The 21,479-nt window shown below is 32.3% G+C and overlaps 1 long non-coding RNA gene across 1 annotated transcript; it reads left to right on the top strand.

The window, feature by feature from the left end:
* Positions 1–2,830: 2,830 nt before the first annotated feature.
* On the top strand, positions 2,831–4,645 carry LOC121204632 (uncharacterized). Its single transcript, XR_005899824.1, has 3 exons — positions 2,831–2,911; positions 3,384–3,469; positions 4,346–4,645. It is a non-coding gene; the product is annotated as an uncharacterized lncRNA (long non-coding RNA).
* The last annotated feature ends 16,834 nt before the right edge of the window (positions 4,646–21,479 follow it).

Below are 21,479 nucleotides of genomic sequence, written 5' to 3'. Positions count from 1 at the left end.
AAATATTTATTAAAAATATTTACTAAGTTAGTTGTGTAGTTAATTAGGTTTTGGTTAAGTAAATTTGCATGAAATAAGAGTAATTAAGTATAAGGCTTAAAGTGCATAAAAGATGAAAGTTGAATTATAGATTAAAGAATAACTAAAAGGACTAAAGAAGGAATTATGTCATTTTTTTATTAATGAGGCGGCATAAGTTAAAAGTATGTCAATTTAATATATATTATATTAAATTATACTTAATTATTAAGTATATATATTATATTATAATATAATAAAACAAATAAATAAAACAAAAAAAGAAAGACAAGCAAAATGAAATAGAAAGGAAAAGAAAGAAAAGAAAAAGGGAAAGAAAGAAGGAGAAGGAAAGAGACCAAGGGCTTAAGGGCTTCAAAATTTCAAATTTCAAAGTTCAATTGGTTAGTCAATTTAATTCATTTTTCTTATAATTTTTATATTTTTAGAATTCCGGTGTTATATATTACCTAACCCATTCGATATTTTAGAAATTATTGAGTTTTTAAGTGTTGTTAATGTTGAATAATTTTAGTATAAGAGATTAAATTGATAGATTTTTAAGTTAGAAATGAAAAAGGATTAAATTGTAGAATAAATTGTAAATTTTGAGTAATAGGGATTAAATTGTGGAAAATTCAAAATTTAGGAATTTAAGTGAAAATGGAGAGTTAAATTTAGTTTAAAGTGAAATGTTTATGAAAATATAAGATTAATTGTGAAGAATAAAAATTAGTCTCGATTTAGGGACTAAATTGAAATTTAGGAAATATGGAATAAAAATTGAAATATTAATTATGAGATTGAATTGTGTTGTATTGATGAATTTTAATTGTTTTAATTCCGTAGCTAACGTTGTACCGGAATCTTCAAATAAAAAGGGGAAAGATAAAATCGATGAGGAATAGCTCGGAATTTCTGGTTTGTATTTCTATAATCCAAACTTAGTTGTTAATTGTTATGATTCAATTTAATGTATATGGTAAGTGTTGAGGTGAGTAATTAATATTTTGATAATTGATTGAAATGGATTGAATTAATAAATACATATTGAATGTATTGATTATTGAATTGAAATGATTATATGTGATTATATAAAAAATTAGTATTGGATATTGGTTGTATTTGGAAAGTGAATTGGAACCCTATTAACTGTCTCGGGCTAAGTCGGATATAGATGACATGCCATAGGATTGCAAGGGTTCAAGGATTTCTTCGACTTCAAGTCGATGAGACACTGGGTGTCTATTTATTACTTCAGATCTATTTGACAAGGCACTGGGTGCCAATTTACTTCGGTTTAATCGATGAGACACTGGGTGTCAATTTTATACTTCGAATTATCCAATGAGGCACTGAGTATTAATCTGGTGTGTTTTGGTTGGATCCATGTATCCGTTCGAGTTTGAGTCGTGTTAATAAGGGTAATTAAATGAAATGACACTATAATTGGTATTGGATAATATTGTATGTGGAATGAAAATGGGATAGTGAATTGGAATACGGATGCCACACATGAATTATGTATTCATGAATTGGATATGGAATGAACAATATTGTTGTTTAAATGATGTGTATCACAACTATTATATAACAAATGATGAGAATCGAGTATGGTATGAAATGATGTATTCATGAATTGAGTATTGCATGATTGATGCCATTGTACGAATAAATATAGTTTGATATGTGAATAACCATTTATATAGCAATTGTGTGAATTAGGATATTGTTTAATAAATGAAGAATGATAGTTATGATACTAGACATTAATATGTCCTTATAATTTAATTGTGCCTATTATATTATCTTGTCTATAAATTTCGGATTATAGAAATATCACTGAGGTTTTTACTCAGCATACGATTTTGTTTTCCGTGCGCAGAATAGGTATAGTGATTCTGAAGAGCTGTAATTGAGGTTGTGAGCATCAATCTCATCACATCTCCAAGTGCCAAGAGGGTACATTTCAAAATTTTGAATAGAATGACATGCACTTAGGAATATTAAGTGTGTTCTAAGTAGTAGGGACTGAAATATAAGTTATGTAAATTTATTTTTTTAATGTTCAAATATATTAGTGATTAGCTAAAATCACTTCGACACCAAATGTAATATTCTTATATCAAGTTCTTTAGGTCGAACCGGGTATAGGGGTGTTACATCATCACTTCCATTCCACTTCAACAAGTTTATTCTTCAGTTCAATCAACTTTGTTTTGATGTAATTCATCCTAGCATTGATGTTCACAGTAATATTAACAACACTATTAAAGTAAGGAAGAAGTTATTTGCATTTTTGGTAGTCGACAAACATTTTAGGTACGATCTTTTAAAAAACTTGTTTAAGTGAGGTTGATATACATCATTTCTCCGTATTCTTTTTATACAAATGTCATTTATAACAGCTTGATTTAGACCCTAATCGGAACGGTGGTTTTGGGACCACGAATCCGAGTCAGAAAAATATTTAAAAATTATTTTATGTGTTTATTTTGTGTGAATTTATATCTGTGAAATTTTCCTGATTTAATTTTGTCGTTTGAGTGTCCGATTTAATAAAAGGACTTAATCGCGTAAATAGAAAATTTGATAGTTTAAAGTATAAGGGTCAAAAAGTTAGTGGCTTTTTAAATTGAGGCATTCATGTTGTAAATAGCCCATAGTTTTTTTAGTGGACGGTAATGGGTTATATTATAATGTTTTGGTATGAATTAATTAAGGTTATTTTTGTAAACTAATATTATAAACTATTATAATAAAACATATATAATATAAAACATAAAATAAAGTTTACATACTAGTTATATTTGTTCTTCATTTGCCGAAACTAAACAAAAATAAAAAGAAAGAACACAAGGCTAGGGTGCGGCCAATTTGGAGCTTAATTAAGGTATGAGTTTAGCTCGGTTTTTGATAATTTTTACGTTTTTGAGATCGTTGCTTAGAAATCTTCAAGACCCATACTTTAATTTTTGATTTTGAGGAATATTTTGAGTTGTACCATTGTTGATAACTTGTGATTTTTGTTGTTTGATGATGAAAAATGAAAGACATGTTTTAGATTAACATATTTTGTATTGGAGTTTTTGATGATTTTGAGTAATTAGGACTTAATTACAAAAAATAAAAATTTGAGGAACTAAAATATGAAATAAATTGAATATATGGACTTGTTTGAGAGTGGGTAAATTCAGCCCAACATAAGTATAGAGAAATTTGGTGTATTTTGTGTTTTGTGCAATAGGGATTAAATTGTAAAAATTATAAATGTCAGGGGTAAATTGGTAATTTACCTATTTATGTGTTTTTGGACTAAATTGAATAAAAATATTTTTGAATGAGCTTAATTTGAATATGTTTAGATCAAGAACTAAAGAAATCGGACTTGGATCGGGGAAAGTCAAAAGTTGTCGACCAGTCGATTCGTATCGATTTTTCGTTGTCCGAGGTAAGTTTATAAGCAAATAAATATCGTAAATTTGAAATATATGTGAATGTATAATGCTGATTTTGAATTTTATGAATTTGTATAACTAATAGCCAAATGTGAGAATGTTTGGGAACTATGTTTACGAATATGATTCCACCGAGATACGATGTCCGAAAGCCGCGTATGAACCTTAGGAATAGTTAGGATACATATGTCATGACATAGGATTTCGATATATATGCGCGAGTAAGACCATGACATCGATATGTGATTACGATATGTGTTTACGAGTAAGACTCTGTCTGGGACAGTGGCATCGATTTGTGGCTACATGTAAGACCACGTCTGAGACGTTGGCATTGTACGATTTTTGTGGATATCCAAGTCTCCTATCCAATTCCGAACGGTTTACTGGGCAAAAATAAGTTATGTTCGAGTGTGTAAACGAGATAAATATACAGGTATGTATTAGCTTTTTAATAATTAAAATGAGGTAAGTGTATTCGATCTTGTGAATATTATTGGATGAGTTACAATTATATGCCTGTGTGATTTTACACATTTGGCTACATAATTAACCTGTACATATGAAATCATATTGTGATACATGGGCTTACGTGTTTTTGGATTGTGAGCTAGGTTAATGATGATTATTCGGTGGTGGAAATTAAATGATATTAATGATAATCTAGTTACATGAGCATTCGGCCAAGTGGTATTTACGAATGAATATTATTGAAATATGAACTTTACATATATGAATTTAAAGGTGTTATAATTATATAAGTGGTTTTGGTTTAATCCAATTGATATAGTTATCGTGATGAATATTTACTTATGACTTACTAAGCTATAATAGCTTACTCTATGTATACATGTTATCTTGTTTTATAGATTTTGAATTCAAGTTACAAGCTCTGGGATCGTCAACAAAGTCTATCACAGTATCTACAGCTTCGATATTTAAATAAGTCAAACTCGTATTATGGCATGTATAGGCTGGAACAAATTTTTGAAATGTTGAATTTTGGTTATGTAACTAAGGCCATGCGAAAATGGCTTGCTATTTATGTTTAAATTTGTTTTTATGTGTGCTTAGCTATAATGTTTTATGATCTTGATTTTGAAATATGTGGATATGTTTGATTATGGTTTGATTTGTGGTAAATATATTATGTATTGGAGATGGCTTTATTTTTAAGTTCGAATTTAATTATATTAGGTATGGTTAAACCTATTTTGATTAAAATGCTATATGTTTGGAATTATAAGTTATATGTGTTAGGTATTGTATGTATTAAATCGGTTTAGTGGTGGTGATGGTGATGGATATAGGGAGTAAACAGTTTTAAAATTAGCACTATTTGGAGATTTTTTTTTTGTATATAGATGTGGGTGGTGAGTTTGATTAAATAAATCAGCTTGAATAATCTAGTTGGTGTATGTGAATTTTCTATATAAATGTGTGTATAATTGAGTGATACATATTATTATAACCCCGTTAAGACTTGAAAAGATGGTATTAGTTTATTTCGGTTGGTGAGTAGTTTTGATGAGATTTTGAATTTAATTAATATATATGTTGATTGATGTATTGACCTTTACATTTATATATCTATGCATATGATGTCTTGAATTAATATAAATATGCACTTGTAATTTAAAAATTGTTTGAAAGATTAATTTAATGACTGAATCGTAATTAGTTAATTTGGTTGCTTTTGTGCATCTTAGACAGGATAATTAATGTGAGATTTAAGAGTATTTTAAATCATTATTTGTGTCTTGAATGGTAATTGTTTGCATGTAGATGATTCGGGTCTTTTATATTAGTATGTGAATTAAGATTTAGGCAATGATGGTTCGGCAATAATCCAAATTTGATGTAGTTTGATATGCATGATGTGATTATTGGTCATGAAATGTATGCATATTTATATATAATAATATTCGGTAAATTTGTCTATGACATTTAAGTTAAGAAGCAAATTACTATGTGAATTCTTTTAATTGGTTTAAGATGTGCATGTAAAGAATTAAAAGTTAAATCTTGATATTAATTAGATATTCGAATACTAGTGGAGTGTTGAACATGATGTGTACCTATGTAATATGATTTGTTTTTAATGAATGTTTAATATTTAATTAATTCTATGTTTATATTTATATGATTATAATTTGAGTTATTATGAATATATTCATAACTGTGCTTTGGTTCAGTAATGCCTTACAACCCCATTTCAGCGACGGATACGGATTAGGGGTGTTACATCATTTAATTTATGAATCCTTTTGTGTGCAAACACTTTTATAATGTGACAACATATAATTCTTCTTCTATCAAACAACTTGCAATTGAAGTCAAAATATTGACCCATCGATTTATAATCCACAATGAACACAAATGTGTTTCCATAGTATTCATTCCTTATAGAGCTATGTGTTATTTTGAATGTTCCAACACCTAGTGTAGTGCCCCATTCTTGACCCTTAAGGAGGATCCAGGAATTGTACGTTACAGCTTGAAAGTTTTTCCCTTTCAAAAATGCAATTGGCAGAACCTTAGGTTTACAAAGACAAATAGGTATTTGTTATCGCAATAATATATAAAAAATTTAAGTTTAAGGGCCCAAACATTTTTACAACATCAAAGTTCATTATAAGGATTTAAGGAAAGAGCATAGTTTGACGTATACATTTTTTTTTGTTACAAAATATTGTTCTTCAAATTTCAAGCCTTGATGCCACCCTTATTTGTCATGCATAATACAAAATCACTAGAAGCCTCACACAGAATGTATCCTTTGGCGTACTCCTTGACCGTTCCTTTACTTCCTTGGTGGTCCTAAGAAGGGAAGATAAACAGAGTAAGTTCATAGAACTTTGTGAATTCCAGAGCGAACATTAGGGTATCTATATGTCACACAGATCCTGTAATGACCCAAATTTTTAGGTCATCGGAAAAATGAGTTTTTGGGTCTTCGATTTTGAAATTAGATTCGTAAATATTTATTAGAAATATTTACGAAGTTAAGTGAGAGGTTAATTAGATTTTAATTAAGTAAATTTAGCTTAATCAAGGCTAATTTAGTGAAAGGACTAGATTGAATATAGTGTAAAGTTTAATTATAAACTGTAGGAAAGCCAAGGGACTAAATTAACAATTAAGCCATAAGGTGACAAATGTATGATAAAAATAAATAAAATGTGTAAAAATATAAATGGTACACATGTAATAAACATGTGTATTTACTTATTTTATAAGAAAATAATAATGATTAAAGTATATTATAATAATATAATACAATAAAGTAATTAAATAAAACAAAGAAAATAAAAGAAAAAATGAAAACGAAATAGAGCAGGGAATGAAAAAAAGAAAAATAAAAAGAAAAGGAAAATTTAGGGTTTTAGAGTTCCAAGCTTGATTGGTAAGTCAATTTGATCCATTTTCTTGTAATTTTGATGTCTATGGAATCCTAGGAAAGAATACTACTTGAGTTATGTTGAAATTTAGAAAGTTATTGAATTTTTAGATGTTGATTAAGTTGAATAAATGAAAGAATTAAGTGTTAATTTGATGGAAATTCAAGTTAGAAGTGGGAGAAGGATTAAATTATGAAAGAAAATATAGGTCTTGCAATAATAGGGATTGAATTGAGAAAATGTTATAATTAGTGTTTTATGCTATAAATTTAAGAGTTGAAATAGTTTAAAATGATAATTGGATGAAAATATATGATTTGTTTTGAAGAAAAAGAATGGTTATGGTGGAAGGACTAAATTGGAATTTAAGTAAAAGATACATGGAAATACAAGAGTGTGTTATTAAATAATTTATATTGATAATTTTAAATGTTAAATTTTATGTAGCCAACGTAGCACCGGAAACATCATCGAAAAAGGAAAAGGAGAAAGTGAACGAGGATATCGAGTAAACTCGAGAAATTCAGTTTGTATTTCTATAAACTATGCTTAATGATTTAATACAATGTAATTGTTATTCTTAGTAGTTAGAATGGATAATGAATGATATGATAGAAATTATTACTGCTTTTGTATTGAAATGTAACGATTTGTACACTCTATTAACAAATATCGGACTAGTCGGATATAATTGGCATGCTACAGGATTGGAAGTGTTCAGGGATATTCCGACTGTGTGTCGATGAGACGCTATATGTGTCGACTACTGTGATTGTTCTGGATTCGTTCTGAAGAGGTACTCTGTACCTGACTATGACTATTACTGCTACTGTTACTGTTACCCTACGGTGTATTCCGGTTTCGGTCGATGAAACACTGTACATTATCCCCGGTGTGTGGGTTGGATCCGTGTATCCGTCCAGGTCCGAGTTATGTTAATAGGGGTAATTGAAAGTACTAAAGACAAAGACTGACTGTTGTTGATTATGTGACTGTGACTGTTATACAAGTATTGAAAGATATTAAATGATATGAAAAGTATAAAAAGAATTGTTTAAATACATTTAAGAGCTATAAGTTAAAGGTAAGTGATGAAGTTAATAAAATTATGAAATAAAAAGTTATGTTACAATTTATATACATAGCTTATTATTGTTTTAAGTATTAGTTTATAGAAATACCACTGAGTGTATACTCAGCGTACGGTATGTTTCCGTGCGCAGGTCTAAGTGTGAAAGAAAGTTAAGGACTCAGCATCCAAGCCAATCCCGGACTCAAAGTGGTGAATACTTTCCTTTTGGTAAAATGACATGTACCTAGGTTGTTAAGATGTTATTTTGTATATGATAGTGTATAAACATAAAAGTTATTGCAGCATGGTATGAAATATGCATATTTTGGAAGTTAAACTTACATGAGTTTGACTAGTATGATAATGTTGTATAATTTTGATATGAATTGTGGTACATAATTCTTAAGAGGTATTGAAGTGAATGAATGAATATTTGCTAAGTTTGAATGGCATCATGAATGATATTTGATTTAAGAACTATTAGTAAATATTTGGGCATTAAATAGATGTGTTTAACATGTGAAAATAGCTTAAAAATGGTCAAAAATCATGTTTTTACACGGCCAAATCACATGGGCGTATGCCCAGGCCGTGTGAATAAGTCAGAATTTGCCCATGGCCTGGCCCTACGGCCATGTCCCAGGCCACACGGGCGTGTGCCCCTATCTTCAAGGAAAAATTTCTAAAGTTGCCAGTTTAGTTCTGAATCACTTCTAAAATATATATTGGGCCCCGTAGGCCCATATTAGGGATTATGATGAAGTTTGATGAATATTAATCTGAAATGTAAAGTTTATGACTCGGTTTTGTATAAATGTTAGTGTATAAGTCCGGTAATACCTTGTAGCCCTATTCTGGTAACGGCTCAGGGTTAAAGGGTGTTACATTTAGTGGTATCAGAGCTACTCAGGTTTAGTCGATTCTATGACTGAATCGAACAGAAATAGAGTCTAGAGGTACATACCGTTATTATGTTAACTTTGAGTCGGGATTGGATGTTGATTTATATACTGATAAATTAACTCTGTTTTATAGTGAATAAAAGATGTCTGACGAAAGTATCGAGGGTACCAATCAAGAAATGTACGGTAGAGATAAATCATATGATGTAAATGAATCTAAATCTGCAACCTTAAGTGTAAATCCGGTAGGTAACCAACCACCGAATACTGAAAGGGATAATACAGAAATATTTAGAATGATTGCCAAAGCTCTTCAAAGAGCGGTAGGAAGTATGCCTGCTACTACTTCTACCCCTGCTACCTGAAGAGCCCCTATTAAGGAACTGCAAAAGTATGGAGCTACAAAATTTTTGGGATCCAATGGAATTGATTCAACAATAGCTGAAAATTGGTTAGAGACTACCAAGAGAGTTTTGAAGCAATTAGAATGCACGCCCTAGGAAAGTTTGGTATGTGTTGTTTTTCTGTTACAAGAGGAGGCTTATATATGGTGGGAATCAGTGATTCAGAATATACCAGAAGAACAAGTAAACTGGGAATTCTTTCAACGAGAATTTCAGAAGAAGTATTTGGGAGAGACATATATGGAAGATCGGAAATAGGAGTTTTTGATGGTAAAACAGAGAGATATGTTTGTAGTGGATTATGAACGAGAATTTATGAGATTGAGCAAATATGCAACTGAATTTGTACTGACTGAAGTTGACAGATGCAAGCGATTTCTAATAGGACTGCAAGATGAATTTCAACTGTAATTGATGCCTCTACGGATTACAGAATTTTCAGATTTAGTAGAAAGAGCTAAAATGATTGAGCAAGTACTGGGGAAGAGTAAAAAGTCTGAAACTGTCCGTTCAGCTGGAAAACGTCCTGGAACTGCTAGTTCAAGTTTGCAATTCAAACGATTGAGGGAATCTCGTGGTAGTGAAAGATTCAGTTCAAGATCAGAAAGAGGAGACAGAAGTCCAAAGAGACAAACTACTGTATCTACTGGCAGTATCAGAAGCCCAGCTTAGAACACTGAAATTCCAGAATGTGAGTATTGTGGAAACAGACATAGAGAAAAATGTAGAAAATTAACTGGAGGTTGTTTCCGATGTGGATTCACTGATCATTTTGTTAAGGATTGTCCAAATATTGGTAAGTCAGCACCAATGATATCACAAAGATCTGAATTTGCTTCTAGAGGTCGAGGATCAGGCCGAAGTGGTTCAGTTGCTAGAGGAGGTACTAAAAGAACTAGTGAAAATGCTATCCAACAATCTGAAGTAAGAGCTCCGGCCCGAGCATATGTTGTAAGAACTCAAGACGAGGGGGATGCTCATGATGTAGTGATAGATATGTTCTTATTACATTCAGAACCCGTATATGCTTTAATAGATCTAGGATCGTCACATTTCTATGTTAATACAAAACTAGTTGAGACAGGAAATTTAAAATCTGAACTGTCTAGAATAACAATAGAAGTGTCTAGTCCATTAGGGCAAACTGTGTTATTAAATCAAATATGTCGAAGATGTCCGTTGATGATTCAGGATAGAATCTTTTCTATTGATTTTTTGATTATGCCATTCGGTGATTTTGACATTATACTGGGTATGGACTGGTTGTCAGAACATGGAGTAATTTTGGACTGTTATAAAAAGAAAATTACTGTCCAAAATGAAGATGGTAAACAGATTGAAGTAAATGGTATAAGAACTAGTGGTTCAGCTAGAATCATTTCTACAGTCAAAGCTAGTAAGCTTCTTTACCAAGGATGTGCTGCTTTCTTAGCATATGTTATTAACTCCGATTCAGCTGAGAGTCAATGCAGTAAAATTTGGACTGTATGTGAATTTCCTGAAGAATTGCCTGGATTACCTCCTAATCGGGAAGTTGAATTTGCGATTGAAGTATACCCGGGTATAGATCCAGTGTCAATACCACCATAATGAATTTCACCTACTGAGTTGAAGGATTTGAAGGTACAACTACAAGACTTATTGGACCGGGGGTTTATATGACCTAGTTAGTCACCGTAGGGAGCCACAGTGTTATTTGTTAACCGTGGAGAGCTCCAGTGTTATTTGTTAAAATGAAAGATGGTTCGATGCAGTTGTGTATTGATTACTGACAGTTGAATAAGGTGACTGTTAAGAATAAATACCCGTTACCTCGCATTGATGATTTATTTGATCAATTAAAAAGAGCTTCTGTATTTTCAAAAATTGGTTTGAGATCGGGATATTATCAGCTGAAGGTAAAGGAGAGTGATGTACCGAAGACAACATTTCGTACATGGTATGGACATTATGAATTTTTGGTGATGCCATTTGGGTTAACAAATGCTCTGGCTACTTTTATGGATCTTATGAATCAGATTTTCCAACCGTACTTGGATCAGTTCGTAGTAGTTTTTATTGATGATATTCTAGTATATTCGAAGTCTGAAACTGAACATGAACAGCATTTACGAATTGTTTTGCAAATATTACGAGAGAAGGGAAATTGAGTAAGTGGGAGTTTTGGTTAACGGAGGTTGTATTCTTTGGTCATGTAGTATCAGCAGACGGGATTAGATTAGATCCAAAGAAGATTGAAGCCATACTTCAGTGGAAAGTTCCTAGAAATGTGTCAGAGGTACGTAGTTTCCTTAGTTTGGCCAATATTATTGAAGGTTTGTGAATAGATTTTCAAAAATAGCTTTACTGATGACAAAGTTACTGCAAAAGAATGTTCCGTTTTGTTTGGAGTGAACAGTGTCAGAAAAGTTTTGAAACGTTAAAGTAAATGTTGACAGAGGCACCAATATTGACTTTGCTAGAGTCGGGAAAAGATTTCGTCGTGTACAGTGATGCTTCTTTAAATGGTCTCGGATGTGTATTAATGCAAAATAGAAAGGTAATTGCTTATGCTTCATGATAATTGAAATCGCATGAACGCAATTATCCGACACATGATTTAGAATTAGCAGCAGTGATATTTATCTTGAAAATTTGGAGATTACCTGTACGGCGAAAAGTGTTATATTTACATTGATCATAAAAGTCTCAAGTACCTTCTGTCAAAGAAAGAATTGAATTTGAGACAGCGTCGGTGGATAGAACTTTTAAAAGATTATGATTGTGTTATTGACTATCATCCGGGTAAAGCTAATGTGGTAGCTGAAGCATTGAGTAGAAAAGCTGCAACTGAATTGAGAGCAATGATTGCACTACTTAATATTGTTGATGATGGAAATATTCTAGCTGAATTGAGAGTAAAATCAGTAATGTTTGTTCAAATCAGAACAGGACTGTTAGAAGTGAAAAGTTAATGAAGAAGAGGAAGACGGTACAGAATGGTACAACAGGGAACTTTAGTATTGATGAAAATGATTGTCTGAGATTTTAGAATTGACTTTGTATTCCAACTACTTCAGAGTTGAAAGAGTTAATACTTCGAGAAGCACATGACAATTCTTTCGCATTACATCCCGGAGGAACGAAGATGTACCGTGATTTACAGGAACTGTATTGGTGGCCAGGTATGAAAAGAGATATAGTGGAATATGTGGCTAAATGTTTAACATGTCAGCGAGTCAAAGCTGAACATCAGGTTCCAACTGGTTTACTTCAGCCTATTAATATTCCTGAATGGAAATGAGACCGAATAACAATGGATTTTGTAACTGGATTGCCACTGTCTACGAGTAAAAAGAATGCTATCTGGGTAATCATTGATTGACTTATGAAATCAGCTAATTTTATAGCCGTCAGAACTGACTGGTCACTATAGAAACTTGCGGAGGTGTATATTCGAGAAATTTTAAGGTGTATATTCGGATTTTTCTATCTCGTAGTGCAGTCTCGAGTTCCTCTACTTTTCCTTTCAACTCCTCGATCCTGCATAGACTGGCTTTCAACTCAATTACGGAGTTACGACTACGATACTGATGTAGTGATTTTTCTAATTCGGCCACCCGAACTCGTAACCTTTCTCTTTCATTTTGGCTTTCCAATAGACTCCTTTTCAGAACGTCCTCCCGTACTCGAATATCTTGAAACTTTTTCTCCCAATGATCAGCTCTAGTCCTTTCTTCTTTAATTTCTTGACGCCACTGTTCTGACGTTTTACCCAAACCGGCAGTTCTTATCGATATATGCAGCTTCTTGTGATCAGTTTTCAGACTATCCCAATCTTCCTCAGCTTTGTTTTTTCGTTTTCTTAATTTCTCAGCCTCTAGCTTGTGTATATCGACTCATTTTCTCCTCTTCTAACTGCTCTATCTTCTTTCTCAATTCCGAGCTCCTTTTCTCAAAATATTGCTTGATGATCTCTAACTCAGACGGGACGACTCGTAAATGCTCTTCTATTGGTTGAGTGTTCCCTTGATTTGGCCTAGGGATGTTGTTGTTGACTCTCCTACTCCACCACCCTTCATACTCGGGGGTCATCGTTGGGCCCGTGGTGAATTTCTTCATTCTTCGTGTTTGGTTCCAAGCATCTGATATTTCTTGAACCTTCTTCTTATAATTGTTATCTTTATAAGAGAACTCACATTGAGCCAACCCTTGTGTGACAGGTATAAACTGCCTTGACTGATATTGCCTTAATACAAGTAGTGGAGCGTATCCAACGGCTCCCGATATTCCAGTTAGAAGGACCCAATCAAAATCACCGCACATATATAAAATCTCATCGGGGATCAACCATAGAGCCCTCTATTCAACATCTTCGCCTTGCAAACTCTGGAGAATAGCTATCTATTTCTCTTCTGAGATGTCGTCTCGCCTCGCTGTAGCTACTAATTCTCTTAATAGGGAATAGTCATTGGAGAAAATTTGATAGGGGACCTTTTCTACTTTCCAAAAGTGGCTGTGAAACCAAGCCACCAACAACTACGCACATGCCACGAATCTTCCTTCACCTGCCCTCCGACATGCGTTTAAGGATCTGAAAGTTTCTGTAAAGATTGCCGGGACGGGTGTGGTCCCTTTATCAAGTCGATTGAATAAATCTGAGACGGCTTCCTCTGCATGTCCTAATGCATTGGGAAAGACGATCAAATCGTAGAGTCTCAAGGCAAAAACGTCAACCCTCTTCTTCATATCCGGGTGTGCAGGGATCAAGTCCCTCAAATTCCTCCAAGGAATACACTTACTATCCCCTTTTTGTTTGATACGGGCTACAACCCATTGTTCGCTCATCCCCGTGATATTCGTCAATTTCTTCAAAAAAGGTGAGATGTTAATAGGTCTTGAATAGACCCTGTCGTCTTGAATCTTTGGGAAATTAAGTAAAGCCATGTATTCCTCCACGGTAGGTACCAAATCGACTCCTCCAAAGGTGAAGCAACTGTAGGCGGGATTCCAAAACTGTGTGAGGGCTCGAAACAAGTATTTGTCCACCTTTACATCGAGCAGATAGGGTAGGTCGCCGTAATTACAGTAAAAGAGTTGCTTGATCTCGTTGTTCCAACTATCCCATATCTCTTTTAGCTCTTGCAGGTCATTCTGAGTCACACTGATGCTAGTGAAATCCCATAACTCCGATTCATATCCCTCGGTCAAACTATCTTCTTTCTCTTGTTGCTTCCTCTTGGACCACACTCGGACGGCCTCATTGTCCTCCGCTCTATCAAGAAACCCTTTTTTCATGCTGAGCTTTTCTATCTAGTAACCGAACATGAATCAACACCTTTTTATGATGAGATGCCATGCAATAACAGCAAAACACAACAAGTCAGTATTAAAAACAAATAATAGAACTCAAAGCAAACAGGAAATAATCAAGCACCTATTCGGGTAACCACTAGGGTTTGGAGTAGTTATACCTAGGGTAGGCTCTTAGGGCTTATTACATGCGGTTCGGTTCTAAAGTAAAGGTACCTGAACCAACAGATTCCTCGATCCTCACCCATTATAAGCTCATACGGACCGAGTTCGGTTCAGGGGAATACATTCCCCTACGACTATACGGAGATGAAAATCTCACGAAGACGTAGGTACAGATGTATCCCGAAAGTGATCCACTATCTTATACGGAAGTGAAGACCTCACGAAGGAATAGTTTCTCACTCCCACTTAAAAGGGTAAAATTGACCAATTTATGCGATGCGATATACAAAGATACCTGAAAAGAATTAAACCACTAAGGCAAGCATATTATGAAGAAAACCACGAAAGTAACAGATAACATGCAATGAAGTAATCATGAATTTAAAACAAATTTTCAATTTTCGACAAAAGACAAAAACTAATCAACTTATGGCTCGACTCTCAAACTCCCCAGCAGAGTCGCCAAGCTGTCAAAACCATTTTTTTTGAAAACGGGAATCGACTTTATTTTGAAAACGAAAATGAGAGTCGCCACCAATCTTTTTTTTGTTTAGGTGTGATTGAATCACCTCGTAATTTAATTGTTTTAATAAAATATTTTGTTCTACTAAAACAACGATTTTGGTCTACGAAATTTGAGAAAATGGGTTCGGGAGTCGGTTATGTACTAGGAATGATTAGCACCCTCGTAACGCCCAAAATTGGTACCGAATTGATTAGTTAGTGTCGTAATGTCGAAAGTTGGAAATCAGGAACAGATTTAAAATATGATCCTTTTTTATTAACGTCGATTTAAAAAAAACACTTGAATTAGATCAAAACGATTGCTAAAGATTTCCTCGTCTCGAGATATCAGAGTATCACATCCCGTAAGTTAGGACACGATCCCATGAACTCCCGAGAGCAAGTTTGTCTTTAATTTTAATTGGAATTTCGTGTGTTTTAAAACTCGAAAGGATATTTGGCTATTTAAAATCAACGAGAAAATTGAAACCCCGTAAGTTAGGGCACAATTCCTCGATGTTCCAAAACGCAAAATATTGCCTTATTTAGAAAATTTTGTCTTTGAACCATAGCGAGTATGATATTTAACAACGTACATTGTTTTTGTTTGAAGTAAAATAAAACGATCTAAGTTGGATAAATGTGTTGGGGTTTAATTCGTGAGGCAATGATATGAAATACAATACAATAATGAGTGTGGACAATAATACATGAATAATATCACACAAATGTATGACAATAATATGAAAATACAAGTGAACAAATTATGGTACATACAATGATAAGAATGATTCGACATACATTATTTACATGCTAACATTAGCAATCGAGGAACAATAAAAATATAAATAACAATATAAAAAAATAAATAGTATAAAGCAAATCAAAATAAATAAAACGCAAAAACTACTTAAAAAGATAATAAATAAGTTTTAAAAATAAATAAATTAAAAAAATAAATTTTTAAAATCAATAATATATAAAACAATTTTAAGAAAATAAAATGATATATATATTTTAGAACAAATAATATACACATATGTACATAAAAGTATGAAACGAGTAATATAAAAATCTTATATTTAAAATAAATAAATAGAATTTTGAAATGTGTGTAAAACAATTTAAAATAATGAAATAGTTTTAAATAAATAATACATGAAACGATTTTAAAAATAGAAAATGGTACTTTAAAGTAAAAATGTAACAATTTATAATAATTAATATGAATAATGTCTTTAACATAAGATAAAATAGTATAAAGTATTCAAAATAGATCAATAAAAAAACAAATTAAAATATCATGTGAAAGACTTAAAATAAACATACAAAATAAAGAAATATAAAAGAAGCAAACATTTTATAAAAGTGAAAATAAAATAAATAACATATGTATATATTTAAAAAATTGATATGTAAAACTTGGAATAAACAACAATAAAACAATTTAAAAATAAACAAATGACAAATTTACAAATATCATATAAAGTTTGAAACTAAATAAAATGTAACATCTAAATAAATTGTAAATAGAACATATAATAAAATATGATAAAACAGCTTGAAATAAAAGAGGCAATGATTAAATTAAAATCAAAGTAAAAAAAAAGGGTATAAATTATAATAACAGAAAGCTGCCAGGGACCAGAATGAAGCACGCGCGAAAAAGCGGGGGTTAACTGGGCAATTACCCCTAACCCCCTATGCGCAGCGTTTCAAGGGCCTGGCTCTTCAAATGGGCAGAGGACTTAAATGAAAAAGAAACAAAATCCTGTGGCAGAAGTTTAAAAATAAAGGAGGGACCTCAATGAGACGCGCTATAAAGGTGGAGGACCCAACGCGCAAACAGACTAGAGGTAAAAAAGGCACGGATCCTCTTGGAGCGGGTCGGGTCGCACGGGCCTAGGCACAATATGGCGTCATTTTAGGGCTACTGATACAAGCCCTAAACGGCGCCGTTTCATACGTGATACAAAAGCCAAATTTTTCCTTTTTTTTTCATTTTGCTTTTTCCTTTTTTCTTTTGATTTTCAAAACCCTCTCAGGCCCTCACTTCCCCCTTTTTGCTCCAGTTGATCGGGCTCCCTCATCGTTCGCCGTACCACTATTGTGTTCAGTGGCTGGCGACATGCAACAATGGGTATTTCAACCCCGTTTCGAAACCCTTTGAAGGCCGAGTCTGTCCCCACTTGAAAAGGCGAAAAGGGAGGGCCCTTGACCCCTTTTTGGGTCTAATCGTGGCAACGGTGGCGAACTCCGACGATGTGGTTGCAAGGTATCTCGGTGAGTTTTCTATTTCTTTCTTTTTTTTTTGTTTAAAGTCAGTTTCTAATAAAATAAAAAGGTAATAATAAAGAAAGGAAAACAACAAAAAGAAAGCGAGATGTGTAGAATAAAATCAACCTTCTTTTTTCTGTTTGATTGCTTAGTATTCGTAAAAAAAAAACAAGGATGAAATTGTGGCTTTTAAAGCCGTTTACAAAATGATTAAATCCTATCTTTTTGTCGTTTTCTCCATTATTTGCCTCTGTCTTGCGTGTGAACCTTCGTTTTGCAGGTGTCAGAGGCGTTGGTGAGTGGTGGTTGGCTCGGGGGGAGGCGAGGCGACGCGTGTGGTGGCCAAGGTTGAAGGGGTAGTGGCGACTGAAAACTTTGGTGGCTATGGTTAGGGTTTCCAAATGTTTAAACATTCTGGGCCACTTGGGCCTTCAAATTTGGGTTGTTTGGTTTTAATTGTTTAGGCTATCTGATATTGGTCTGGGTTTGAGTTAGTGATTGGGTTGATTGTTGGGTTTGGATTGGGCTATGTGTTAGACTGTAATAATTTGGATTTAAATTGTTTATTTGGGATTTATTTTGTTTGGGGTCTGGGCCAAAATTGGTTATTACACATATATTGTGATCTGTTAGTTTAGTGCACTTTGCAATGAAGGCAACACCATGAATTCACTTATTTTGCTTTGACCATTTTGTTCCTTTTTCAAAGTAATGTGGGTAATGACTCAACACTAAGTAAGGCTATTTTATTTCTTACACAGACTTGTAACAGCCCGTTTTTAGTAAAATCAGAATAGTGATTTCGAAACCACAAATTTGACAAGTAAAAAAATTATTTTTTTATTATTTTAATGTCAACCAAATATTGGTAAAGTCGTATAAAATTTTTGTTAAGAAATTTTAACGTTTGCATGCTTAATTAAGTGAAAAAGACTAAATCGCAAAAGGTGCAAAAGTAGAGATCTAATATCTAAAGGTATTAAATAGCTATGAAACTTTAAAATAAGAGGACTTAGATGGTAAATAGACCATTTATATAGTTAGTGGACAATCATGGATTGTTTTTATTGAAATTATTAAAGTTTTTAAAGGTTTTTTTCGTAATTAGATAATTAAGGTTAAAATTTAACAAAAAAAATTCTATTTTTTAATTCATCTTCTTCCTCCCCGATTTTGAAGATTAAGAATGTAACGACCACGTTTTGATTTGGAGCTAGGTACAGTGATGGACCGGGTTAGGAAATAGTGGAGAAATTTTGAAATATACTAAATAGAGATTTTTTAGTTTCAAAATTAGGAAGCATTTAGACTCGATAGGAGATTAGAAAATATTTTCGAGATAGAAAAGATTTAAATAGAAGCTTAGACTAAATTGAACGAGTATAAAAATTATTGTGGTGTAAATAGGAATTTAGAAAGTTAGGATATACATAGTGGTAGTAGAAAGGAATGAAGGATTAAGAAGAAATTTAACCAAGTGAAGTATAAGTCATCCTGGGAATTATAATAGATGAGTTGGGATAAAATGGTAAATAGCCAAGTAGATATTTTAAGGTGTAATGATGATGGGTAAAAGTGTTAAGATGGATGGCTTGAGGACTTATTAGCAAATTGACCATTTAATAAAAATGGGTAGAAAAGTGGAGAAAATATGAAAGATGTCATATTTTCCCACTTCATCAAACTGTCACTCGCCCCCTCCAAATCCATCCAACTTTTTTTTTATTTCCTTCCATATCCTTCCTCTATTGTTGAACCATCCAAGCTTCAAACCTTCATTTTTTTTGAAATTTCTTTAGTAAAAGCTAAAAAGAAGACTAGTGAGCAACTTTGTTTAATGAGGAAACTTCCATAGATGGGTTAAAAGAGAGAAATACATGAGTTAGAGTTTTGGTTTTTCAAAAAGGTTAAGGTAAGAATGATGGAAATTCTCATAACATACATGTTTATTTTCATAATCTAGCATACAAAAGTTATTTGATTTTAGTTTTAACTTATAAATGTTGTATGTTTTTATGAAATTGAAGAAAAAGAGAAGAAGTTTGAAGGCAAAAGTAAAAGGAAAGGAAAAGAAGTGGCTAATGAGTAGAAGAGAAGAAAAACTCATCATCCAAATTTTGGTTGTAAGTACTTCAACTAGTAATTTTGTTTAAGTTATGTTAATTAAGTAGTTTAATTACTAAATTAATGTTATCATAATAAGTATTTAGTATGGGTAAGTAATGTAAATGTTAAGAATTTTGACTTTAGTCTACCATTATATGATGTATTGTGGTGATAACGAAAAATGACTAAATTGAAAGAAATTAAAATATGTTATGATATTATGAATAAATGGAAAGTGAGTTTAAATAAAGTGATGTAAAAATTATAGTGTTGTATGTGGTAAAAATGAAGATAATTTACAAGTTTTAGTGTTATTATTGTGATAAGGGCTAAATCGTGAAAAATACAAAGTTATACTATTTTTTATCAAGTGAATGAATAAAAATATTTAATAATAAGAAAATCCCAGGTAGATGAGCCATGAACTATTGGGATATTGATGGCATGCCATTAACGAAAAAATAGCACGTTTATCGTATTATTTCGCACTTCAATGCTTATCGTTGTAAAATTTGTACTTTGGTACTTATCGTTATTATTTTGCACATCAGTGCTTATCGTTATTTGCACTTTGTGCTTAGTGATATATGATATGCATTAAAAATGTATTATTATTTATTTTTGTATATCCTAAGTGTTCAACTAGTCTATATTAGGCTACAATGTCGTAATTCAGCTATTATCAATTAATGGGTTACGGTAAGTAATGGTAAGTGTGATTTTTAAGAAAAATATATCAAATTTTAATGACTAATTTTATGTGAATTTTATGTTTATAAAATGAAGATTATTTTCTTTTATTTTATTATTAATAGTAAATTTTAAAAATTTTGAAGTACTTACTAAGTCTTCACAGACTTACTGTGTTATTTCTCTAATGCATAGGTGAAGTAGATCCTGTTGGGCTAATATCGAGGTTGGTGCATCCCATATCATCACCATTCCAGGAGGCAAGGTTGTATGTATGAATTTTGGGGTTAGTATGACATGTACATAGGTTCTTGGTATAGGTGAATGTTAGATGGACTAAAAAGCAAACTTTGGAAACCTTGTTATTTTGGTGATTTAATGGCATATTTTGTTAGCTTTTGAAAGGAATTTATAATAGCTTAACAGATATGCATATATGATGTTATTATATAGATTTTGTGGTGAATTTTAATGAGTTTGAGGGTATTGAATCGGTTTAGAAGTGTTTGTATGTTTTGAATTAGTGCAGAGGGCTTTTTAGCAAAATTTCCAACTGTTTTTGTGTCATCATAACCCAAGGTATCGATACCTGAGGAAAATGTATTGATACCTTAACCCAAAAATTAATTTTTTTGAGAAACAAAGTGCAATTTTTGTATCGTTTTTGAGGTGGGTATCGATATAAGCCTAGGTATCGATACATAGGCCTAAAGTATTGATACCTTCATCATAACTTGAATTTTTGGAGTTGCAAAATGCTATTTTGGTATCGATTTTATACAGTGGTATAGATACTTTTTATAAAATATCGATACCTTTTGTTTAAGTATCAATATTTTGCCTCTGTTTTGAGTAAAAATAATCTTTAAATCATTTCCAAATGTAAACGAACATTCGTTAATAACCCTAGATGTTTATATTAATAATTTTTGGATTAAATAAGTTAATAAACTATATATGAATGATTGAATTATACAATGTCTAGCCAAAACCGCTTTGGCACCAAATGTAATAGTCTTATACCAGGTCCATATAGTTGGACCGGGTATAGAGGTGTTACAAAGAACATCATTCTAGGGTTCAAAGCATTCGACCAACTCTCTAGCCTGCATGTAAGTGAAATTTGTCTCGTTTTTAATGATTTTTATGTTTTTGAAGTCATTGTAGCTTAATTTATCTATCCTAGGGAA

This window comes from Gossypium hirsutum, chromosome A08 (assembly GCF_007990345.1).
Source record: "Gossypium hirsutum isolate 1008001.06 chromosome A08, Gossypium_hirsutum_v2.1, whole genome shotgun sequence".
In the NCBI taxonomy this organism is placed as follows: Eukaryota; Viridiplantae; Streptophyta; class Magnoliopsida; order Malvales; family Malvaceae; genus Gossypium; species Gossypium hirsutum.
The sequence above is the reverse complement of the archived record's forward strand: the minus strand, read 5'-3'. Positions and strand labels throughout refer to the sequence as shown.